General features: G+C 45.3%; 1 long non-coding RNA gene across 8 annotated transcripts in view; it reads right to left on the reverse strand.

Annotated features, from left to right (window-relative positions):
- LOC142661161 (uncharacterized) overlaps window positions 1–24,563 on the reverse strand; it is a 354,813-nt gene extending 330,250 nt beyond the window's left edge. For 7 of the 8 annotated variants that reach the window (XR_012850659.1, XR_012850662.1, XR_012850657.1 and 4 more), the window contains exons 1-2: window positions 24,055–24,140; window positions 20,939–21,197 (exon numbers count right to left, since the gene is read on the reverse strand). This is a non-coding gene — a long non-coding RNA (uncharacterized LOC142661161). Of the gene's footprint in view, window positions 1–20,938; window positions 21,198–24,054; window positions 24,141–24,532 lie in introns of those variants that run through there. The other variant, XR_012850656.1, reaches the window with a different exon arrangement.
- Between the last annotated feature and the right edge of the window lie 812 nt (window positions 24,564–25,375).

A 25,375-nucleotide genomic window follows, 5' to 3' on the forward strand; every position in this document is an offset into this window, starting at 1 on the left:
GGTCTGGTTGATCCTCTCAACTTGCCCATTGGACTGGGGGTGATAGGCAGAGGAAAAGTCCAAACTCACATCCAGGAGTTTACAGAGGGCTCTCCAGAACTTGGAGGTAAACTGAACCCCCCGGTCGGACACAATGTGAAGAGGCAAGCCATGCAAGCGGAAGATGTGCAGAATGAAGAGACTTGCCAGTCGAGGAGCAGAGGGTAGGCCGGTCAACGGGATAAAATGTGCCATCTTAGAGAACCGGTCCACCACCACCCAGATGGTGTTGCATCCTGCTGAGAGAGGAAGGTCCGTGACGAAGTCCATAGCAATGTGCTGCCAGGGGGCACTGGGTACAGGCAGGGGTTGAAGCAGGCCGGCAGGCTTGCTGTGAGTCACTTTGTTGGAGGCACACACCGTGCAAGCAGAGACAAAGTCCAGAACATCCTTAGGTAGCGTGGGCCACCAGAAGTGACGAGCGACCAGGTCTTGGGTTTTACGGACACCGGCGTGCCCAGCCAGTTTAGAACAGTGTTCCCAGCGGAGAATTCTTTTTCGGTCTGCCAACCGAACAAAAGTTCTCCCCGGAGGGATATCTCTAAGCTGCAGAGGATTGGCGGTGACAACGCAGGATGGGTCTATGATCGTCTGAAGGGACTCCACCGTGTCTTCCGTCTCAAATGATCTGGACAGGGCATCGGCCCTCACATTCTTGTCAGCGGGACGGTAGTGGAGCAGAAATTGGAAACGGGTGAAGAACAGTGACCACCTGGCTTGACGGGGATTCAGTCGTTGAGCAGACTAAAGGTAAGTAAGATTCTTGTGGTCGGTGAAGATCAGGATGGGGTGAGCAGCGCCCTCCAGAAGATGTCTCCACTCCTCCAGGGCCAATTTGATAGCCAGTAGCTCCCAATCTCCAATGGAATAATTGCGCTCAGCAGAGGAAAACAGTCTTGAGTAGTAGCCACATACTACTGCCTTTCCTTTGGAGCTCCTCTGGAACAGAAGTGCGCCTGCACCAACAGAGGAAGCGTCCACTTCCAGTGAAAACTGCTGAGATACGTCAGGGTGATGGAGGATTGAAGCTGAGGTGAAGGCTTTCTTGAGGCTAATGAATGCGGACTCTGCCTCTGGAGTCCACACCTTGGCGTTCACACCCTTCTTGGTAAGGGTAGAGATGGGGGCCGTCAGAGAAGAAAAGTTCGGAATAAACTGCCGGTAGAAATTGGCGAAACCCAGGAACCGCTGTATGGCCCTTAGGCCTTGAGGACGTGGCCATTCCAGGACAGACTTTAGCTTCTCAGGGTCCATCTTAAGGCCTTGATCCGAGATGACATAGCCCAGGAAGGGCAAAGACCTCTTTTCAAAGGTGCATTTCTCTAACTTGGCATACAAGCGATTCTCTCTTAGTCGCAGAAGAACTTGACGAACATGCCTCCGATGGGTCATCAGATCTGGGGAGAAAATTAGAATATCATCGAGATAAACTACAACGCACATATAGAGGAGATCTCGGAAGATGTCGTTAACGAACTCCTGAAATACTGTGGGAGCGTTACACAGTCCGAAGGGCATCACTAGGTATTCGTAGTGCCCATCGCGGGTGTTAAATGCCGTCTTCCATTCGTCACCCCAGCGAATCCGGATTAGATTATAGGCCCCCCGCAGATCTAGCTTGGAAAAAAATGTTGGCTCCTCCTATGCGATCAAACAGCTCGGAAATGAGTGGCAACAGGTATTTGTTCTTGACCGTGATCTGATTGAGACCACGGTAATCAATGCAGGGTCGGAGAGATCCATCTCTCTTTTTAACGAAGAAGAATCCTGCCCCGGCCGGGGAGGAAGATTTTCGAATAAAACCCCTCTCCAAGTTCTCCTTGATATAGGCGGACATCGATAAAGTCTCTGGCAAGGAGAGAGGATATACTCGTCCACGGGGAAGAGAAGCATTGGGAACCAGTTCAATGGGACAGTCGTAATTCCGATGTGGAGGCAACATCTCAGCCTCTCGTTTGCAAGACATCCACAAAACTGGCATACTGAGAAGGTAGATCGGAGAGTGACTGAGGCAGGAGGCGGCACAACAGGACGGACTTGTGACAGGCAATGGCTATGGCATCTGGAACCCCATTGAAGAACTTCTCCAGAACTCCAGTCGAGTGTCGGGGCGTGTAGCCGGAGCCATGGCAGACCCAGCAGGATAGGATTGATAGCCTTGGGTAGTACCGGGAAGGAGATCTGTTCCGAGTGAAGAGCTCCGACTCGTAGTGTCAACGGCTCAGTGATGAGCATGATTGGATCAGGCAACGGTAGACCATTCACAGAAGCAACTGCCAGGGGTCTCTCCAGACGGACTGTGGGTAGTTGATACCGGTCCACTAGATCCTGGTGGATAAAATTAGCAGCCGCTCCAGAGTCAAGATAGGCGGAGGATGTGATGCCTGTCCGGTGACGATGGCCACAGGTATCGCTAATTTGGAAGAGGTTTTAACGTTTGGAGACGTTCCACCTAGAGTTGCCTCTCCAATCAACCCTAGGTACTGGAGTTTCCCGGTTTCTGTGAGCATTGGCGCACAAAATGACCCTTGAGGCCACAATACATACAAAGTCCAGAGGAGCGTCTGCGCCGCTTCTCTTGTTCAGATAACCGGACTCTGTCTACCTGCATGGGTTCCTCAGGTAGCGCACTAGGAGTGGACAATAGTGGTCTCTGGGCAGAGGGTGCTGGTCTGTGGGCCCGGCTCTCCTGACGAACCTCTTGAGAGCGCTCCCGGATTCTCATATCAACCCGGGTGGCTAACAGGATGAGGGCATCCAAGGTAGAAGGAAGGTCGCAAGCTGCCAGTTCGTCCTTGATGTGAGAGGACAGTCCCTGCCAGAAGGTCGCCACCAGTGCCTCATTGTTCCATGCCAGCTCGGCTGCTAGGGTACGGAAGGAGATAGCATATTCCCCTACTGTGGAGCCCTCTTGCTTGAGGGTCAGCAGAGTGGCTGCGGCAGAGGATGTTCGACCCGGCTCCTCGAACACGGCACGAAAGGACTGCAGGAACAAGGCTAGGTCCGCGGATACAGGTCCTTGTTGCTCCAAGATTGGGTTCGCCCATGCGAGGGCCTTGCCAGCGAGGAGGGAGATAATAAATGCCACTTTGGCCTCCTCGGAGGGGAAGAGATGAGGCCGTAGCCTAAAATGCACCGTGCATTGATTGAGAAATCCTCTACATGCTCTGGGGTCACTGTCGTAGCGAGGAGGAAGAGGCAGAGGAACTGAGGATCCGGAACAAACAGGGGGAGCAACAGGCAGTGGCACGGCAACAGCTTCAGGGGGAAGAACCGGGGGTGGAACAGCGAGTAGATCCAGGCGGACCAGGATAGAATTCACCGCCTCAAGGAGTTGATCCTGACGTGTGCGTAGGTCATGCATCTCTGTCTGAATCTTCTGTACTGGGGTCTTGGGCTGGCCAGCGGGTTCCATGGCCTGAGCGTACTGTGACCAGGTCACAGTCTAAGCAGAAGTAAATGGTAGACAGTATGCTTGGGTACCTGAAATAGTCCGGGCGGTGGCTGTGGCTTCAGCACGGATGGAGGCAGGTGCGGCAGGTGGCGCCAGACGTGGCGGGCAGTATCCGATGACACTTGACGTGGCAGAAGACACTTGACGTGGCAGAAGACACTTGACGTGGCAGATGGCACTTGAACGCGGGTAGGCACAGGAACAACACGGAATACAGGAACGGTAACAGGGCACGGGTAACAGCTGGAACGGGAGACACTAAGGAACCATTTGCGAGACAGACTGGGAAAGACTAACAACGCTCAGGCAAGGATTAGAAGGCCAGGGGCCTTCTTATAGACCAGGAAATCGTGGCAGTTGATGGTGATGACGATTTCCTAATTGCGCGCGCTGGCCCTTTAAGGCCGGGCGCGAGCGTGCGCGCGCACCCTACGGGATCCAGCCGAACGGAGCGGAAGTGAGCGCTGGCATCTCCTAGGAGGGAGACGGAGGCCAGCGCTCACAGATCCATGGCTGCGGGCGTCGGGAGGGGAGTAAACCCGACGGCCCGCGGCCATGGGCGCTACAAGGGCTAAGGGCTCATTCAGACGAGCGTAATACTCGTCCGTGTGCTGTGCATTGAAATAACTCACAGCACACGGACCCATTCATTTCATTGGGGTTATTCAGACATGCGTGTGTCCGTCGCGTTAAACTCACTGCATGCCCTATATTGGTGCGTTTTTGTACACCTAGTCTCCCATTGAAGTCTATGGGTGTGTGAAAACCACGGACAGCACACGCACGACATCCGTGTGCTGTCAGTGCTTAACGCATCAGTTACAAAGAAATGCAGAGAAATGTTAAAAAAAAACAAAAAAAAAAACCATTGTTACTCGCAAAGCCAATATGCAACGCACACGGACATGAAATATAGGAAGAATGCAGAGTTTTTTTACACACACAAATCTGACAAGCTTGTCTGAATGTAGCCTAACACTGCATAGCACAATAAAAGTCCTTTTATTCAGCAACAGATAGTCTAGATAATTCCTCTTGAACTAGTACATATGAAAAAGTTGACCCAGTACTAGTACTGGGAGAGAAAGTATTTAGATTATAAATATATATTGTTTAGCCTTGCTCCCACTCAAAGGGGACAAATGCAATAAGAGAAGTATATTACGAATTTGCTGTAGGAGTTGCCCTAGTACATAAGAAACTCCCAGCATTCACTGACAGCATGTGGAGGAAAGCTGGGACTTGTAGTTCCACAGCAGCTGGAGAGCCACAGGTGGTGAACCAATGCAGCTTGTACACCTTGCACAGGTACATTCATCCCTTAATAAGGAATATATCAACACTGCCACAACCAGGACATAGGACTGCCTTTTTTATGGCCTCTGGTACACCTGACATCACCATAGACCTTGATGGTTGACATCACTTTTGTCTTTTCAGCTCGCAAGCACATTACATCTCCACGTGGAAAGCTGGGCAGCTTAGCTCTAAGGTATCAAACTGCCCATTGGCCATAAAGGTTTACCTAATTGAATAGAGGAATCTTCATTAGTGTGACAACTTCTATGTCCCCAATGGGGCGATAGTGTACACACGGTTACAATATTTCTGCAGCAACATCTGGTGTCAGCTTAGCATCTCAATCACACAGAATATATTGTCAGGTCAAATGAATGGATGCATGCAGAGAATTGGCCCGAGGACCTCTCTGCTGCAAGACAGATGACCTATACATCACCACTCACCTACTGCCTTTACTTGGCCTCCGGATTGGCCGTAAAATTGGAATTATCTCAAAATTACCTAAATATTATTCCCAAAATAGATTCTGCTTTGACATTAACTTGGAGGGATCCAAAGTGCAAATGTTACCCGCCAACCGTGGAGAAGAGCCAAGTAGTGCGCTTAAGAAATGCAAAAGTTCACTGGGTACCAGCAAAGTTATTGTGGCATAAGGTACCTTCCTTGTTCCTCATACCTCGCTGCTTTTGGATTTCCTATCTTATGAGACTTAATGAGTGATTGAATTATGTGATTATGCCCATGATCAACCCCCCCCCCCCCCCCAGTAGCTCAATGTCTAAAATGGATTGCTTATCGATATTTAATCAACAATTTTATGAGAGGGCAATTTTTAAAAAAATCACGTAACATTTTTTTTAAATAAAAAAAGAGACCTTAGAGATTTGGGAAGATGAGTCCTATGAGGGACGGGGCACTATACAATAGGTCACCACTCAACTTATTCCACTATCACTTTTTCATCACATGACTCATTATGGATTTTCTTTGCTCAGTCTCCTGCTCTTGAGATATTCCAGATTGTCTTGTAGTTCTGTATCAGATACCAGTCATGGAATTTTAAAATCTCTAGATTATCACATGCCAGATTAAAAGAATTTAATTTGTTTTTTATTTAGTATACTGGTCCAAAAGCTCCTAAAACCTTTTTTTTTTTTTTGGTTGAAGTATTAGAATTCCATTCCTGAAGGATCCTTGATTACCTAGTATATCTACTTCTTTCTGTTTCATATCAGGACACCTGTTTTTTGTTTTTTTATACCTTACTCCATCCAATCAGTGTCATGCCTCGTACTGGGCCTAAGGGGCAGTGCATGACCCAAGAGTTCAAAGAACACAAAATAGACACGTCATGCCCCGCCTCCACAAGGCATAACAGTATCAGATTTACCTGGAGTGTTCCTTTAAGAATTTTCATAGGGTTCAATAGAAATCGATCTTAGCTGCTGACATAGGGACTTCTGCACATAGGAGAAGTCCTAGGCTGGACTCAAACAGGACGGAATTGTTGCATATTTTCCAAAATGGATTTTACATTGAAAAGGGTGAAATCCGCAGTAAACATCCAGTAAAGAATGAGAATGCTGATGAAAATGTTCAGTAGCACGTGGACAAGATTTTTTCAAATATCATCCACATGTCCTATCTTACCACGGATCACTGACGGGACTCGGCCGGCGCACACTGTCCTGTGCATGAAGCATTAGGAAGGGGCAGGGAGGCAGAATATAGACAAGGTGTTTGATAAAATGTCTCCCCTCATATTGTGATGGGGTACACTTTCTAATAAAGTCATGAAACCCTTTTAGTGTCATCCCTGCCTTCTATGTGAACTTACAATCACAACACATTTTTATCCACAGCGATACATTACGTGACATTCAGGTGCCATCCAGTGGCCTATGGAGCAAACTCTGTACATCCTCAACAGCTCAGTGATGGCACATGGAGCATGTATTGACTTATAAGCCCGATCCCCAAAAAATTTGAAGATGATGACGTGTTAAATGTCTCCTAAAGCCCTAAACGTGTGCATTCCCTTATTTATGAGTTCTTGGTTAGGAACAAATTTCCCTTCCCACCAATGCCCCGGTCAACAATTATTTTGTTATTATCACTGCTGCGTTTAACAATAAAAACGGAAAAACTTGTTTGCTGCTAAAATGATCACATGAGGGAAGGAGTAAAAATTAGGTCAACACCTGACTCAACCTTGAAGATGCCACGAGGGAAGCTGGAGGCTTTTGTTTTCAGAAGGATGAATAACATAGAAACAAGAGATGGATTCTAAGAGCAAATGGAGAGGGGGGTAAAAACACACAAAAATCTATGCAAGCCATAATTATCACTGCGCACATTATGCGTATGTATGTAAATATAAAAATAATAATATTAATTATTATTGTTAATAAAAAGTGTTGAGAAAAAAAACAAATGCAACCGAGTTTCCAAGAGCAAAACACATTTGTAAAGAGTTATTTTGAACTATAAAAATATATATATTATTGCTCTTAGATGCCAGTTTCCCCTTGGGCTACTCACACATTCTTCATACACGCTGGGAATTGCAAGGCAGCATTGAGAGGATTAATACAGATCCCCAGCTCCTCACCCTGAGGCTCTATACTCAGACGTCTATCTGTCCTTAGGAGAGGTTAGGGGTTGAAGCTAAAATATGCAAACAACAGACTCATTTGAGTAGCGTTCCCTGCTTTCTCCCCCCAAAACTTTTTTTGATCTCTGCAGAGAAGCGAAATTATATTTTTGTTTTGTAGTGGGTTTATATAATCCTGTGCATGTTCCTGGGGCCTGTGAGGACTGGAGTACTACTCAGATGTTTGTGGCCTATTCAGACATGTAGCGGCTCAACATGTTGCATCTTTTAAGTGTATTTACAATACTGATCCTTTGTTTAAAGGCCACCTAAAAAAAATATATATGTAACCAGCATTTATGTATAAATACAGTAATAATGGAAATGGCTGAAGGGCTATTGTAACAAGACATTTATGGCATATACAGTATATATATAAAAAGTCTAATAAGTGACTGTGACCCCCAGCTATGGGGAGAACATGGGTCTCATATCATCCGTCAAGCTATCTGTTGACAAGGCAGAAAGCAAAAGCAGGAAGAGTCGTCTAGTCTTTACTTTGCGGCTGCCTCCAGGCGGCTTCTTATGCACACAAGGGGTAAGACCTATCAGATTTACATGATATTTTTGGATATATTTGCAGACACAGCACCACTCAAGTCTATAGGCTGTGTCTGGTATTGCAGCTCAGGCCCCTGAGGCCTCTTTCCCACACAGTTTTTGTCTGGCGTTTTTCACCGCATGTAAAAACGCCAGCATTTTTTTTTTAAACGTTACATGCATTTTTTTATGGCGTTTTCCATGCGTTTTTGTTTTTTTTAATTTAGGGTCATTTTGTACAATAGTTTTACAAGTTTTATAAAGAAGCTTATAGAAGCCAGAGCAATCTGCGTTTTAAAAAAAATCCCACTGAACCGAAAAAGGCCACAAACGGTAACACGGTGTATGTAGACCTTTCAATATTTCACTATAGACTTTATAAGTAACATCTGCCCCAATGTTTTTTTACTTAAGAGAAAAACTGTGAAAAATGGCTATGAAAACCACACGAAAAACGCAGCATAATGCTGTAGGTGTGTTAATCCAATGGAAAAAAAAAATCTGAGCCATTTTTGGAAACTCATACAACCTTTTAAAAAAAAAACAAAAAAAAAAAACACTTGCCCAAATTTCGGAACCCACTTTTGAGCAAGTCTATGCAGCCTATTAGTTCTAGACATCATTGGGGGTTCCTGCGGCAAATTTATGGCATATGCAATCAATAAATGTGGTGGGAAAACACTTTTTTGCACTGAAATCCACATAAGGCAGCATATGAAGCAACCGCCTATTTGATTTGTCCTGTACTCAATATCACATCACTGGCATATCTTGACAATATTTTGCAGCCACATCGTCCAACAGGACCTTGAAATACAGGTCAGTCATGTCAGTTTAGGCACATTGAGGGGTTGTCTCACGAAAACAACCCCCATCCATATGCCCTTTTAGGGCACATGGCTGTCATAGAAGGGTCTCCAGACCACCAACTTTGAGCCGGAGCTACTCTGGCAGACCCATCATACAAGTCTTCTGCCTAGTACATGGCCTTGCAATAGGCATAACACAGTAGATCTGTTTACCCCGGAGTGTTCCTTTAAGGCACAAATGACCATGCAATATGCATTCTTATACAATAAAATGAAAATTCTAAAATAAATAATAATGTTGGTCTGAAAGGGAAAGCAAGAAGGATTTTAGTACTTTCCAGGGAAATAATTTTTCTACATATCCCACTACAGAATGCATCCCTACATTCAGATGCAGAATCAGGGTTTTGTTAAATATCCCCCCCCCCCCCCCATGAAATAAAAATTCTCAATATTTTACTACATAAAAATTACAATTTTCCTTGGGTCCTTGGGTTATAAAAACGGGTAAATAAAGCAGGAAGAAAACCAAACCGTGAATATCGACCTTGTTTAAGATTATTCCCGGGAGTAAAAATAAAAAAAATAAATGGACATACCCCTGACAGCTTCTAACCAAAGCTTGGTAAAGATGAATTGATTTATCAATTAGCCCCTTCAGCCTCATCTGGCCGCAGGGAAAGTGTTTAATTCAAGTAACGACAATACGCTGCGTGTGAAGAGATGTGCAGAGTTATGGGCTCGTATGGACAGCAAGGAGAGAAATCCATAGCTTCTGAATTTCTAACATATATAGCGGTGAGCAAATACCAAATAATTGGATGATAGCAATTTGCATTATATAAGGTTTTACCGAAATCTCTTACATCATGTAGTGGGAACAAAGGGGTGGCATACTATAGAGTAAAGCTATGCATCTGCTAGGAGGGCCTTGGAGATAGCAAATGGCATAAAACTGGGCCCCCATTAGGTGGAAGCAACCTGTGGGGGAAAACAAGGGCGTGGAATTGGCCCAAGTGTGATGGAAGGTGGGGGGGGGGGGATAAACATCGGTTCCTAGATCTGTCCCAGGGGGCCGTATGATCTTTGCTATGGGGTCCCCCTCTTTTGGGTACACCACTGAGTGGGAATATGGATCCTTTGCATTGGTTGAGTTGGGACAGTAAGCTGTGGGGTATAAAGCTGGATATTCATTCACTATTGGGATGCTTGGTCTAATTGTTGCATATATCATCTACAAGTATTTTCTGTTGTTTAATTGCCATGATTGTAGTGTTTAATCAGCAACAGGCAAGAAAAACGGGTTGGAAATGTATTATTTTAGTAACATACAAATAACGATAATCATTGACAAATACAGTCACCTTAAGAAACTTCTGATCTTCACGCTTAAACCCAAAAGGACATATGGCCTTTGAAGCAAAATAATTCCCTGGTTGTTTACCTCAAGGTCACCCCTTAGGTTCACGGTAGGAAGGACAGATGAAACACGTAGTCAAATAGGACAAAAGAAAGTCAGACAGGACAGAATTTGGGGGTCTCTAGCAAGGTTCATAGATCCAACAAGTCTGAATCCTATTCAATGATGCAGGCTAAGGTCGAAATACAGAAAGGAGTAGAACAATAGGCAACAGGTGCACAAGGTAAACTATACCGTTGTACAGAATGAGGAGCATGCAGCAATGAATCTGGAATTGCACAACTGGTAAAAAAAAAAAGATATTGATGCAAGAAAACGGACTGTGGTGGCGATGAACACATGAGCCCAAGAAGACAAAGATTGTGGGCCTGTACTCTAGTACCCTGGCGGACAGTTTACATATAGTATGAATCTATACAAAAGTTGATAAATTGTGTAAATACAAATCGAAATACTTTGCATTCACAATTCCGCAAGCTTCAGAGCTGACATCTACCAGCATCTCTTGCTGTCTCAATGTCTGCACAGAGCTTGTTCTAAAGATTTGCATCCTGGAAGGCGCAGTCCTTACATCACGCTCCAAGCAATTATCATAGCAGAATATGCATCTAATTTTAAAATTATAGTGTTAGTACTTCTGCTAATTGTGCAGTAGCAATCGTTAATCCCCATACTAAACAATCATTGCTCTCTGTTTTCAGGCAGCAAACGAGCGCTGATTGACAAGCTGTATTGTCGATCGGCACTAGTTTTAAAGGCGGTTAACACGGGCGGCATCTGTCCGTGTAAAACCACCTCAAAAGATGTGATCAGCCGATTACTGATTCATCGGCTGATGTTTGCCCCATTTACACAGGGCAATGATCACTGACCTTTGTAAAAGGGCCGTAAAGTGCAGGAAAATCAGTTCAGAGACAGAGCCTGGCAGTTCTTGGTCATGTTAGCATCAGCGAGATTGTAAATGTGTTTGTAAAAAAATAAATCCAGTATCAGCACAAACCAATAAACTGAGAAGTCACCTGTCCTGAATGTTCCAGATTATAAGTATTTCACAGCATCTCCTTTTCACTGAAAACCAGTCAAAAGTAAAATAATGTTGAAATTAAGCTTTTTTTTAATGCAAAACGTTAATGCAGTTATTACAGCGATGAGTCATTAATAACACCAGGTCGCCATCCTCTCTGCAGAGAGTAGATCAGAAAATATATAATAGAACTCAATGGTGGCTGCACTACAAACACACACAGAAGGTATCAATCCGCTCCAGGCAGAATCCGTTCACAAAGACTTTTTAGAACAAAAGGACTCTGTAAATGTATTTAAAAAAAACACAGCTTATGGGGAAATTTGCTCGCATTGATTCACTGCGCCTTAGGGCACTGCAGGAGTTTCGTTTCCATCAAACAGACCTGCCTAAGGGGTAAGATGACCCATCGTAAACAATACCATCCCCCATATATTGTAATATCAGGGCCTTGGTAAACACATATTACATTAAGAACATAAAAATGAAATAGTGTGAATGTGTGCACGTGCATACATGTCAGGTATAAAGATTAGATTGTAAGCTCCTGTGGGACAGAGACCAGCGTCGATGTATGCATTCTGTGGAAAGCACGGAGTAATATTTAGACTATAACACAGCATAATCATACCTCCCAACTTTAAAATATCGCAAAGAGGGACAATTTATTTTCTTTTAAGCCACGCCTCTAAACCTGCCCTATCCCCACCCACACACAGCCGGTTCAGCCCACACAGTATCATGCTTCCATAGTGCCTCCTGTAGGTACAATACAGTACAGTACAGTATAATACCAAATACACAGTATAATGCCCTCTAGCTGCCACCATACAGTAGAATGCCCCCATAGAGTATACTGACCCATAGATGCCCCCATACAGTATAATGCCAACATAGATGCCCCCATACAGTATAATGCCAACACAGATGCCCCCATAAAGTATAATGCCAACATAGATGCCCCCATACAGTATAATGCCAACACAGATGCCTCCATACAGTATAATGCCAACACAGATGCCCCCATACAGTATAATGCCAACACAGATGCCCCCATACAGTACAATGCCAAAACAAATTCCCCTATACAGCATAATGCCCCATAGCTGCCCCCATGCAGCATAATGTCCCCATAGCTGCCCCATACAGTATAATGCACCCTTATCTGTCCCTAGTGCCAGTGTCCTTGTAGATAGTGCCCCTGTCTATGTAGATAGTGCCACACCCCCTTGAAGATAGCGCCATTGGGACTCCCTCTAGGAGCGTAATCCTTAGTCAGATCATAGGCCGGGTATTTCGCTCCTAGAGGGAAGTCCTAATGTCACTGTCCATATATGGACTGTGACGTTAGTGGCTACTCCTTGAGCGGAATCCCCATTGCGAACTCTGGTTGGGGATTCCGCTCCATGAGGAGCCCCTGACGTCAATGTCCATATATGGACAATAACCTCAGGGGTTTCCTCTAGGAGCGGAATCCCGAGCCAGATCAGCAGCAACGGGGATTCCGCTCTAGGAGTATCCACTGACTTCACTGGCCATATATGGACAGTGACATCAGGGCTTCCACGAGCACAGCGCTTAAAGTAGCGCTGTGCCCGGGGAGTCCTTGGCGATTGGAGGAGCTCCCTCTGCTCCACCGCTTTGAACTAATTCTGAAGCAGGGAGCTGGTGGTTCCCTGCTTCAGAACTGAGTTCAACTGTATCTGCGTCCTGAGGACGCAGATACAGTTGACAGCGGGATATACCCCCGGCCACCCGGGACAGCGGGCCACTGCCCGGACGGTTGGGAGGCATGTATAGCCTATGGCAGAGCACGGAGATACCTCCCTGCTCTGTTATAGCATTTCAATAGTATCTGCGTCCAAAGGATGCAGATACTATTGAGCATGGCGTCACTACCGCTGTAGCAGCAATAGCTGCTGCTAGCAAGGCCTCCGGCCCCGGGGACCCCTGCCGCCGGGCGGCTCAGGCCCCCGTAGCAGCCATCATGGCTGCTACAGCGGTAGTTGCGCCACTGGAGTAAGGGCTATTCATTGACGGTTTTAGTCATGGTTTTACTATACCTCATGAGTATTCCTCAAAGTTGTTGTTGTCCGACAACTTGAAGTCTCTCAATGACAATGTTGATGTAGCACGAAAAAAACATTGCGAAAGAAGTTGAATTAGGTAGAATGGCTGGCTCCCCTCTTGGAGCCCCCATATTCTAACCTGAGGGTCCCTTCCCTTGGTTTGGTCCCTAAAAAAGAACGAGGTAGTTTTAGACTCCTATATCATTTATGCTTTCCTTGTGGGGCATCAGCCAACGATGAGATTCCAGAGAAGATACGATGGTTTGATGTCGCGGTTCAATTGGTGCGCGTCGCGGGCTGGGACGCTTTGTTGGCGAAGTCGGATATTGAGGCTACATTTCGCTTGCTACCTGTTCATCCAGACTGTTTGCACTTATTGGGTTGTTGTTTGGATAGTTGTTTCTATGTTGACATGTGTTTGACCATGGGCTGTTCAATATCCTGTAGTTACTTTGAGAGGTTTAGTTTGTTTTTGGAATGGGTACTCCGTTTTGAGTCTGGTTACTCTTCTGTCATCCACTATTTGGATGATTTTCTTTTTGTAGGTCCCAGAGATTCTTGTCTGTGTGGTTACTTGTTGAAGGTTTTTCGACACATGATGGCCCGTTTTGGTGTGCCAATTTCTGAGAACATGGAAGGTCCGGTCCGTCTACTGTTTTGTCTTTTTTGGGTATCCAAATTGACCCAAACCTCATGGTTTTTTGGCTGCCGGATGATAAATTGGCATGTTTGGTGTCTCAAATTGACCAGGTGGTCGGGTCAAAGAAGGTAATGTTGAAACAGTTGCAATCCTTGCTGGGTCTGCTGATATTTGCTGGCCGAATTATACATATATGGGTAGAGTTTTTTCGAGGCTTCCTGGCTACTAGGAGTGTGCAACGTTCGGATCATTTTATCCGGGTGACAGCCAGCATGCGTAAAGATTTTGTTGCATGGCAGTCCTTTTTGATTTCTTTCAATGGGCGCACGCAGTCTGTCAGGAAATAGAAGTTTCTAATGTGGATTTCCAGTTATTCACAGATGCGGCTGGGAGTGACGGTTTTGGTGCGATATTGGTGCAGGCCTCCCTGCCTGGCTAGTTTTTTTGAGCTTGGTCTGACAAAAATGTTACTTTGTTGGAACTTTTTCCTATTATTGCTGCGGTTGAGCTATGTGGTCATGAGATGGCCAATAGACTAATTTGTTTTTGGACAGATAATATTTAGGTAGTTCACACCGTGAATGGCTTAGGGTATGTTCACATGGCTTAGCAAAATACGTCTGAAAATACGGAGCTGTTTTCAGGCGAAAACAGCTCCTGATTTTCAGACTTTTTGTAACTACTCGCGGCATATTTTACGGACGTTATTGGAGCTGTTATTCAATGGAGTCAATGAAAAACGGCTCCAAAAACGTACCAAGAAGTGACATGCACTTCTTTGACGCGGGCGTCTTTTTACGCGCCGTCTTGACAGCGACGCGTAAAATAACACCTCGTGGGAACAGAACATCGTAAAACCCATTGAAAGCAATGGGTACATGTTTGTAGGCGTAATGGAGCCATTTTTTCAGGCGTAATTGGAGGCGTAAACCGCCAGAATTACGTCTGGTAACAGTGCGTGTGACCATACCCTTATAATCTGGTTCATTGCCAGTGTTGGCTCTGTTGCATTATTTAGTGTTGAAGTGTTTACATTTTAATATATGGTTTCGTGCTAAACATGTTCCTGGTGTTTGTAAGAAGATGGCTGATGCTTTGTCTCGTTCACAGATGTCGGTTTTCTGGGAATTGCGTCCGCGTTTGGAGAGGGAAAACCCCCTTCACTTATGTGCCCTGGTAGAGGACAATTTGTGAGTCTTTTAATGGGTTCTATTGTTCCAGCTACATGGAAGAGCCATTGTAGAGCGTGGGGTTTGTGGTTAGAGGTTGCTAGTAATAATTTTCCTGTGGATGATAGCCATCATTGGGATTTCACCTTGGATTTCCTTGAGCATTTGCGCCGCGGTGGCAGCAGTGCCACTACGGTTGGCAGACATTTGGCCGGCGTGGCTTTTACGCTTCAGTTGTGGGGTGTCACGGATGTCACGGTGCCGCCCAGCACCGTTAGGGCAGGTGGACTTTCTTTTTCGGACGTGGCGGTAGATCAGGATTGCTTAAAAAAAAATTGGGGTTCGTAATTCCAAAAAGGGAGAAGGGGTTCCTGGTTGTCTATTGGCAAGATCGGGGGCCCACTTTGCCCAGTGGTTACAGTTTCTGAGTTTTTGAGGATACTGTTTTTGTTACATGCAAATTCAGTCCCCCTTACGCGTTCTCAATTAAATTCAGTTTTTAAATTATGTTTACGCCATTTGGTGTTGCCTGCACAGGGGTTAGGAACGCATTCCTTCTGTATAGGTGCAGCCACCAAGGCGGACGCTTTAGGGCTAGACGACAACACTGTAATGTGATTGGGTAGATGGAGTTCTAGCAGTTTAGGTCTTATGTCTGCCCTGGATTTAGTAGTCAATGGACAATGATGCTGTCAAATGCGAACCATGGAGATTAGTTTTTAATTTGTTTCTATTCTTTAGGCATTTCGGCATTCTTTATTTTACTTGTTTTATTGTTTTTCTTCGGCAGAACCAGGCAGGCCCTAGATTTGGATCCTAGGGCACTCATATGTGCATTGGGCCGCTATTCGTGCAGCGTGGCGACCGCTTGGTGCTAAATAGAGTTTGGCGCATGGTGACGTTCGATGGCACGGATTCAGGGGATTGCGGCGTGTACAGCTGCTGCCAAAAATCATGTCACTTAGCAGGGATACGACGTCACCTGTGTTCGTTGGCATCACAGGTCTTGGAAGAACGGGAAAGTGAATAAAGCCTTAAAGCGGATTTAAGTTATGTTTATTAAACAATAAATTGTTATATAATAAAGCTGTGGCCACTTCCACTTTACCATACAATGAGTTTTGGTTGAAGAGAACGGTGAAATAGGTCCTGGGCAGCATGGTTCTCAGGTTTCTGAATATCCTTGCAGTCCTATACAGGAGAGGTGTTATTGCAAGGAGGGGAAAGTCGTAAAAGCTGCTGTGGAGGAGGAGAAAGACCGACTGCTTTGGAGCTGGAACTGAGGAGCCCGAGTTCGACTGGTGAAGACCGATCTCGTAAGCATTCGTCGTTGGGCCTGGGGTGACGACAGTACCTAAAGAGCGAGCAGGGGTGGCGTGTGAGGCCCCAATGTCTAGATAGCTGGGTTGGGCGGTGAAGTGTATGTAGCAGAGACAAAACCCAAAATAGTCAGTGCAGTGGCCAGCAGTAGTGCAAGACTAAGGCGAGAGTCGGTCTACGTGGAGGCTTATAGGGGCTATTTACAAAGCAGCCACCACAATTTTTTATTTTTTTTAAGAAGTTTTTTTTATTTTCAATTTAACAAATAAACAAAAAACAGTTACAAATGTGTTTCCCCTCACACTGCCCACAATTAATACCACCCAGGAAAAAAAAGCCCATAACTCTCACTCTGATCCTCAGATCTTCTCCCAAAAAAAGAGAAGCAATACAATCTATGTGCTGCACACTTGTGTAGAGTGAACATGATCAGGAGCAAGAGTGTCCTTATTCACTGACAGCAAGCAAAGATCTTGAAAAGTAAACTATTTTAAGATTAAAGCTGACCTGATGCAGGATAACAGTTAATCGCCGGACCTGCGGCCAGCCATATATTTCCCCTGCAGCGACCGCTACAGGCGATATGTAGTATTAGACGTCAGCCACTCAAATTACTGGCTATTCATATCATGCATGGACTAGTCAGGTCCTCCAGAGCAAGAGCCAATCTTTGTTAGCTGCTCTATACTCTGGCTAATAGAAGGAAGTGGTCCTGGGCAGGGTAGTCCCCCTCTATGCCACCCATATGTCCGAATAGGGCATATGGAAGGGCTTAGCCAATTTAGTAACAACTAAGAACGTAAATAATATCCTGAGATGGTTTTGACCGAAGAAACAAATCTCCATTGCTTAGATATGATCGGTTACGTAACATAGACATAATAATAACTGACACTTTCCGATGGCAGCTATCATTATGTGTATGGGCCCCTATGCAAACCGAGACACGGTCCTAATAACCTTACTGGAAAAAAACCAAAAACAGGTTGCAGAAAAGATAACATTTCACCCAGAGGAGATATGTGAATACTCAGCAAAGAGATGAGGTTCTGAACCAGAAAACAATGGATTAGAGAGCCCCCCCCCCCCCCCCAACTTGCCGAGCTCTTGTGGGGAATGATACCAGTTCAATGTACAGAGGCAGATGTTAAAGAATTTTAAACTAAAGTTTCAAGGGTGTTTGAAAGAGCCGGAGAAGAGAATCACACGCTTGTGATAATGGGTTGATCCTCTGAAGCAGTTATCTCTGCAGGAATCTAACAAGACCCGCTGGTTACGCCATGATGGCTCCTATCAGCGATCAGGTACCAGAGAGATTTTCGCTCCCACACACAGCTTGCTGCTTTTTCCCGATAGCTTGATGGAACTGGATTATAAGATCTGCAACTTTCTGCATTATTAAAGGCAACAAACATACCCCAGTTACGCATGAAGCCTGTCTTACCTTTGATGGCCGGTGGAATGATGAATATTATATTAATGTAGTTATTATGCCTCCAAAGAAGGACAGCTCTGGGAAGAATTGGTTTGTGTAACCCAGCAATATATGCTTCACTGATCTTTACACAATGCATAAAGATATTTGCTGTCACTGGACAGATGTCTTAAGCTGGCAATAGACATTAAGATTTCCCACTTGATAGAAGAGTTCATATTTATTTTTGTAACCAGAACGTAAGGAAGGAGGCGCCCAAGATGCACATGCACTTTTTCCGGGCAATAGTAAAGTAAACTAGGCAATCATTTTCCTAATGGATTCAGATTGGTTGTGATCGGTAACTACTGCTCTTTTCTCTATAGCGTTTCGATTCCAAGCAATGTTCAAGAGATCTGCTTGGTTCCAGTGGACGGAACCAAATAGTGCCAAAGTTCTATAGTTTAAGGGTATGTGCACACACACTAATTACGTCCGTAATTGACGGACGTATTTCGGCCGCAAGTACCGGACCGAACACAGTGCAGGGAGCCGGGCTCCTAGCATCATAGTTATGTACGATGCTAGGAGTCCCTGCCTCGCTGCAGGACAACTGTCCCTTACTGTAATCATGTTTTCAGTACGTGACAGTTGTCCTGCAGAGAGGCAGGGACTCCTAGCATCGTACATAAGTATGATGCTAGGAGCCCGGCTCCCTGCACTGTGTTCGGTCCGGGTCTTGTGCCCGAAATACGTCCGTCAATTACGGACGTAATTAGTGTGTGTGCACATACCCTAAAACTCAAGCAATGTTTTTTTTTAGGATTCTTCTTGAGATTGGCTGAAATGAGATAAGAGGTCAAACCCAAGAAATTCCTTTGTTTCTGGCATTTCGGTAGTTGCGTCCTGTACGATAGAAGCAGAGAGTTCCCAGACTTCCGCTGTTACTAATGTGCTGATACATAGTTTCTCAGATGCAAATCCTATGCAGGGCTGGGGCTTCAGGCCGTATTTACGCATAACGGTTGGGTAGCAGTTTCTGTCATGATTTTCGTAAAACCATGGAAAAAAAACACACTGTGGGGAATATACATCAAAATTAATGCAAAGAAATAGTGGAGTTGTTTCCCATGGCAACTAATCAGCTTTTACCCTTTAGTTTTCAGCGACCCTTTAGAAAATAATAGCAGTGGCCTAATTGGTTACCATGGGCAATAACGCCACTTTTCCTTTGCACCAGTTTTGAAACATCTCCCCCACAGATTGCAAAAAACAAACAAAACCGTGACTCAACAACATGTAAATAAGGGTATGTTCACACGATTAACAAAATTCGTCTGAAAATACGGAGCTGTTTTCAAGGGAACACCACGTTTTTTGAGCAACTCGCGTATTCCGCGGCGTTTTCACGGCCGTTTTTGGAGCGGTTTTCAATAGAGTCTATGAGAAAACAGCTCCAAAAACGTCACAAGACGTGACATGCACTTCTTTTGACGAGCTGTCATTTCATGCACCGTATTTTGACAGCGACGCGTAAAATGACAGCTCGTCTGCACAGAACTTCGTAAGACCCATTGCAAGCAATGGCAGATGTTTGCCGACGTATTGGAGCCGTCTTTTCAGGCGTAATTTGAGACGTAAAACTCCTCCATTACGTCTGAAAAGAGGTCTTGTGCACATAGCCTAAGGGTTCTGGCACATTTGAGAGAAAATATATCAGGAACAAGGGGACAACTAGTAATGTAGTGGGAATAAGGTGCTGAAAGGTCATGTGTACCAGTGCTGGGTACTAACACAAACAATATTTAGATACAGGACTAGGGCAGCAAATAATCTTTCCCTTGGGTAAAGGAAAGCCAAGCTACGCTTCGGGGGGCATCTGTGGCTGACACACACGGTCCTGGGGGCATCTGTGTGGCAGGCACGGTCCTGGGGGCAACTGTGTGGCAGGCACGGTCCTGGGGGCATCTGTGTGGCAGGCACGGTCCTGGGGGCATCTGTGTGGCAGGCACGGTCCTGGGGGCATCTGCGTGGCAGGCACGGTCCTGGGGGCATCTGCGTGGCAGGCACGGTCCTGGGGGCATCTGCGTGGCAGGCACAGTCCTGGGGGCATCTGCGTGGCAGGCACAGTCCTGGGGGCATCTGCGTGGCAGGCACAGTCCTGGGGGCATCTGCGTGGCAGGCACAGTCCTGGGGGCATCTGCGTGGCAGGCACAGTCCTGGGGGCATCTGCGTGGCAGGCACAGTCATGGGGGCATTTGTGTGGCAGGCACGGACATGGGGGCATCTGTGTGGCAGGCACGGTCATGGGGGCATCTGTGTGGCAGGCACGGTCATGGGGGCATCTGTGTGGCAGGCACGGTCATGGGGGTATCTGAGGCAGGTATATAGTTTTTAGGTCATTTATGGCTTACTTTGGGGTAAAAAAAAAAAGTTATTTTTTAAAAACGTGACTTCTACTTGCCAACATGGGATTGGATCCCATCAAAGGAGAGCAGAAAAATCTATAAGTCTTTACAAGGAGGTGTGAAGATACTGGATTCATAATTGTATGTGGTTATTGCAGTGTAGCTTATTAATATATAATCACACAAATGCAATTTTCTCTCCAGAAATATAATTTATAATACAATGTAGCTGTCACTTCACGTTTCCGCCATACATTTAGCGTGCACGCCAGGAAATCTCCCGACTTATACGCTAGAGCGTCCCTTATGCCTCCGTCTGGCCGGTATACGTTAGTATACTACCAAAAAGAATAAAGTATGGAATAGATGACAGATACCACTGTACGGCATTCGTCACCAGCCTCCATTAAACGTACGTTTTCAGTTTTAATATGCCAAGAAACAGCGAATTGTCACTTATTTAAAAAAAAACGTGCAGTTCAATGGGTCCCAGATGCGATGCGTCTCCTATCGTATGCGTTAAATGGAGGCCATTAACGTGATGTGAACAGAGCCTAAACCTTACATAATAATTTTTTCCAGATTCTTGATGAGGCTACCCGCAGCTTGTCAATTTTTGTAAGACACTGCCCTCTGGTGTATTCCTGTTTGAAGCAAAACCTTTTTTTATTTTTTACCTGGTAGAAGCACCTGAAGGGTCATTCAGCTTGATTTTGTGATTTGCAGAGACCTGAACACTGAAGCCCCCAGGTCTGTTTCTGGCTTGTATTGTTGGTGCCTTCACTATTATGCCTGGAAAACACCAAGCCGTGTTATTATGTGCTGTCTGCAGCAATTTGCATCAAAGACCGTTCTGTCCAGGAATTGTATTTAACTGTCTCCAAATTAGCAAGGAAGGCAGGAGGAGGCTGCTGTGCATTGTTCTAAGGTTTCATGCTGTAACAACAGAAATGATCAGTTCATATATATATATACTCTTTATTGTTACTCCCAATCTCACATATTGCACTGCAGTCAAATGTTTGGGCAAGAGAATTTCCCCTTAGGCCCCATGCACACGGCCGTGCCCGTAACCATGGGCCGCGATTGAGGGCACGGCTGGCCGTCGACGGCCGCCCGCATTTTTGGCCCGTGCTCCCATACTAAGTATCTTTTGCCCTACACTTCTACGGCCCGGACACCTTCCCTTCCACGGTCGTGTGCAAGGGGCCTTACATAAAAAACAAAACACTGACTATAGGTCCTTGTGTTGTCCTATTCAGCAGTTTCTTAGTCTTCATGCACACGACCGTGCCCGTAATTATGGGCACGGCCGGTCGCAAATAGCCGGCCGTTTTTACGAGCCGTGCTCCTATTGTAAAGTATAAGTGCACGGTCCGTAAAATAATAAAATAGGACACGTCCTATTTTTTTCGGCAGGTTTCTACGGCACGGACACCCTCCCGTAGACATACGGCCATATAAATTGTCAGGGATCATTACCATGTATATTGTTTGAAAAATATTATCCTTACACATATATATATATTCAGTATATTGCACAAAGAGATTGGATTCATGGAACACAAAGAGCCTGCATAACACGCCTATGGAAGACACCGCCCCCTGGAATGCAAAGAAGAATGTACAGAAGAACTTACAGCTGAGAAGCCAAGGGGGGCTTAAGCACGTCCCACATCTCTAGGGAGGGGGCATGTGTCTGTTTCTGTGTTTCTTTGTTCTGAATAAAGTTCAGTTCGCTTCCTGTCTGATCTGAGGAAAGCTGTGTGCCAACATCTCTGGCTGGTTTACTTCTTTCCAGGCATGCCTTCAGCTTTCAATTTACAGAGGTGGTTATTCGGTGTGAAATAACAGGGGGAAGGAAGCTACCCTGAAATACGGACCTGACAAAATGAATGGGCGCGTAATTACGGGGCATGTTACGGTCGTGAGCATGGGACCTTAATGTGTGCTAGATGTGGGTCCCAGCAATGGGACCTGCACCTACGTGGAAAACGGGGTTCTCTCAACCCCCGCTATGCCTGGTGGAGCGGGCGCTGGCTGCCATATCCAGGTGGGGTGTGAATGGAGAACGCAGTTTCCAAAACTCCCATAGAACAGGATGGAGGGAGCCGCGGGCATGCCTGACCAACTTGGCCAGCAGTTGACTCACCAGGCGGGAACTAAGTCAGAGATGAAATCGGATGCAGAAAATCCGCACCAAAACCGCAGATAAACGCAAGTAATTCCGCACTAAGTTTGGGTTCCCACAGTGCAGATTTTGCATGGTTTTTTTTTTTTTCAGCCAAAACAAGGAACGGAACCCAAAACAGAAGAAATATATAAAGAAAGGGCTTATAGGTCTGCTCTACTGGATCCAATTCTAGTTTTGGCTAAAAAAAAACAACAAAAAACCCATGCAAAATCTGCAGCAAATCTGCACTGTGAGAACCCAACCATAACATTGTGGGGGTTTTTTTTTAATGCGTTTTTAGCTGCGGTTTTCACACGGTGACGTGAAAATAGGAGCAGATTTTATGCTGAGGATTTTGGTGCAATTTGTTTTAATAATCTTGTCAGATACAATTCTGCGCCGGAAACACAAGATAAACTGACGTGCTGCATATTTTAAAATACGCACCACAGATCAATTAACCTGCGGAAAAATTCTAAAATGTGTAGATGAGATTACTTGACATCTTAGGGTATGTGCACACACACTAATTACGTCCGTAATTGACGGACGTATTTCGGCCGCAAGTACCGGACCGAACACAGTGCAGGGAGCCGGGCTCCTAGCATCATAGTTATATATGACGCTAGGAGTCCCTGCCTCGCTGCAGGACAACTGTCCCGTACTGTAATCATGTTTTCAGTACGGGACAGCAATTCCACGGAGAGGCAGGGACTCCTAGCATCGTACATAAGTATGATGCTAGGAGCCCGGCTCCCTGCACTGAGTTCGGTCCACTACTTGCGGCCGAAATACGTCCGTCAATTACGGACGTAATTAGTGTGTGTGCACATACCCTTACTTGCATTGCTAGTGCTGTATAAGGCCGGATTCACACGAGCGTGTGCGTTTTGCGCGCGCACAAAAACGTGGCATTTTGCGCGCGCAAAAGGTCCATAACAGCTCCGTGTGTCAGCAGCATATAATGCGCGGCTGCGTGATTTTCTTGCAGCCGCCATCATTATGACACTGTTTGTATGTTTGTAAACAGAAAAGCGCGTGGTACTATTCTGTTTTCATTCATAGTTTTTACTGCTGTTGCGCGAATCACGCGCGTCACACGGAAGTGCTTCCGTGTGCTTCGCGTGATTTTCACGCACCCATTGACTTCAATGGGTGCGTGATGCGCGAAAAACGCACAAATATAGGACAGGTCGTGAGTTTTACGCAGCGGACACACACTGCGTGAAAATCACGGACTGTCTGAACGGCCCCATTGACTAACATAGGTCCGTGCGAGGCGCGTGAAAATCACGCGTGTTGCACAGACGTATTATACGTTAGTCTGAATAAGCCCTTACACTGTGGAAAAGACTCGCAGCAGGTCCGCACGTAATATGCATCGCGTGCATGTGGTCTAATGTCACGTAAAGACACGGCAACTTTGTCGCTGTTTTTACACCCTTTTTAATGTGCCCCCCATTGTCCTAATGAACGCAAAATATCCCCATACAGTAGTGTCAACAAACGCACAGCATGAGGGAATTGTGCAATTTGGCGCCAAATTTTTGAAGGCGGAGCGCGTCACATAATACATATCTTGATGCATACTGGCCCGGCGGATGCCAAAAAGACACTCACTGGGATCTGTCCGATAAGTGTGGACCTATGGATATAGTTCGCGAATGCGGCGGTAGCATCTAGCGAATGTAATGCAAAAACGATATGTATATCTGTGGAAAAAAAAATAAAAAATCTGTCAGATATGACAAAATAAAAAACGGCGCGCATATTTCCAAAACCGCGCGCATTGCTTGCGCCAATTTTATGATGCGCCACATTTTTGATAAATGTGTCTTAAGCTGCGTTCATGGGTTCAACACGACCTATTTAATTACTGAATTACAACATTTCCCTCCTTTTTTTATACAGAAACCTTGGTATATGGTGGCCACTGAGGCAGCCGCCATATATACGGTGTATATAAATATATATTTGGATACGCTCCTCATTCCACATTAAATATTCACATTTCGCATTTTTATATAACAACATTTTCCTCACAAAGTTCAGAGAATAAGAAAACAAGATGGAGATTACACCTGACAGAAACACTCACCTGCTGCATCCTCACAGCTGGGCCTTTTTTTTTTATCAATTAGGAAACTTTATTGACACACTGGAAAACACAACACTGGAAGCAAACATAGGGACACCTATGGAAACCGACTCTATGTATTCTTTATATGTGGAAATACATTTAGAAAACAATAAGATTTTACCCAAATTTTTCTTAACCGCTTGCTGCAGCAACCATTTTTCGATTTGAAATTTTTTGTTTTTTCCTCTCCGCATTTTTTGCGGGACGAGTTATAGCTTTAAACGGCACCATATAATTTACTGAAAAATGGGGAAAAAATAATATTTGTGGGGTGGAATAGAAAAAATACGGAGATTCCTCCATTGTTTTGGGAATTTCGTTTTTACGGCCTTCACCATGTGGTAAAAACGAGATGTTACCTGTATTCTGTGGGTCAATATGATTACGAGAATACCAAATGTATATGTTTTTTTATAATTTATTACATTTACAAAAATATTTTAAAAAAATTAAATAAAAATGTGTGTTGTGTCTCCATATTCTGGGAGCCATAACCTTTTTTAAAATTTTTCCGTCGATGGAGCGGTGATAGGTCTAGTTCTTTACGGGGTAAGCTGTGGTTTTCATTGGTACAATTTTGGGATACATATGACTTTTTGATCACTTTTTATCCCATTTTTGGGGGCCTCTTAGAGTTAAATAATGTATGTATTATAGTGTATTGTGATTTTTACCGACTCCTGCGACCGCGACCGGACATGGAGGTCAAGGGGGCCTGCAGTGGGCCAGCCCCAGATTCCCCCAGGCAGCCACACCAGGCCCTAGTACAGAAGGTCTGGGCCGGGCAGCTTCAGGACGTTG

The sequence above is a fragment of the Rhinoderma darwinii genome, chromosome 9, assembly GCF_050947455.1.
Source record: "Rhinoderma darwinii isolate aRhiDar2 chromosome 9, aRhiDar2.hap1, whole genome shotgun sequence".
In the NCBI taxonomy this organism is placed as follows: Eukaryota; Metazoa; Chordata; class Amphibia; order Anura; family Rhinodermatidae; genus Rhinoderma; species Rhinoderma darwinii.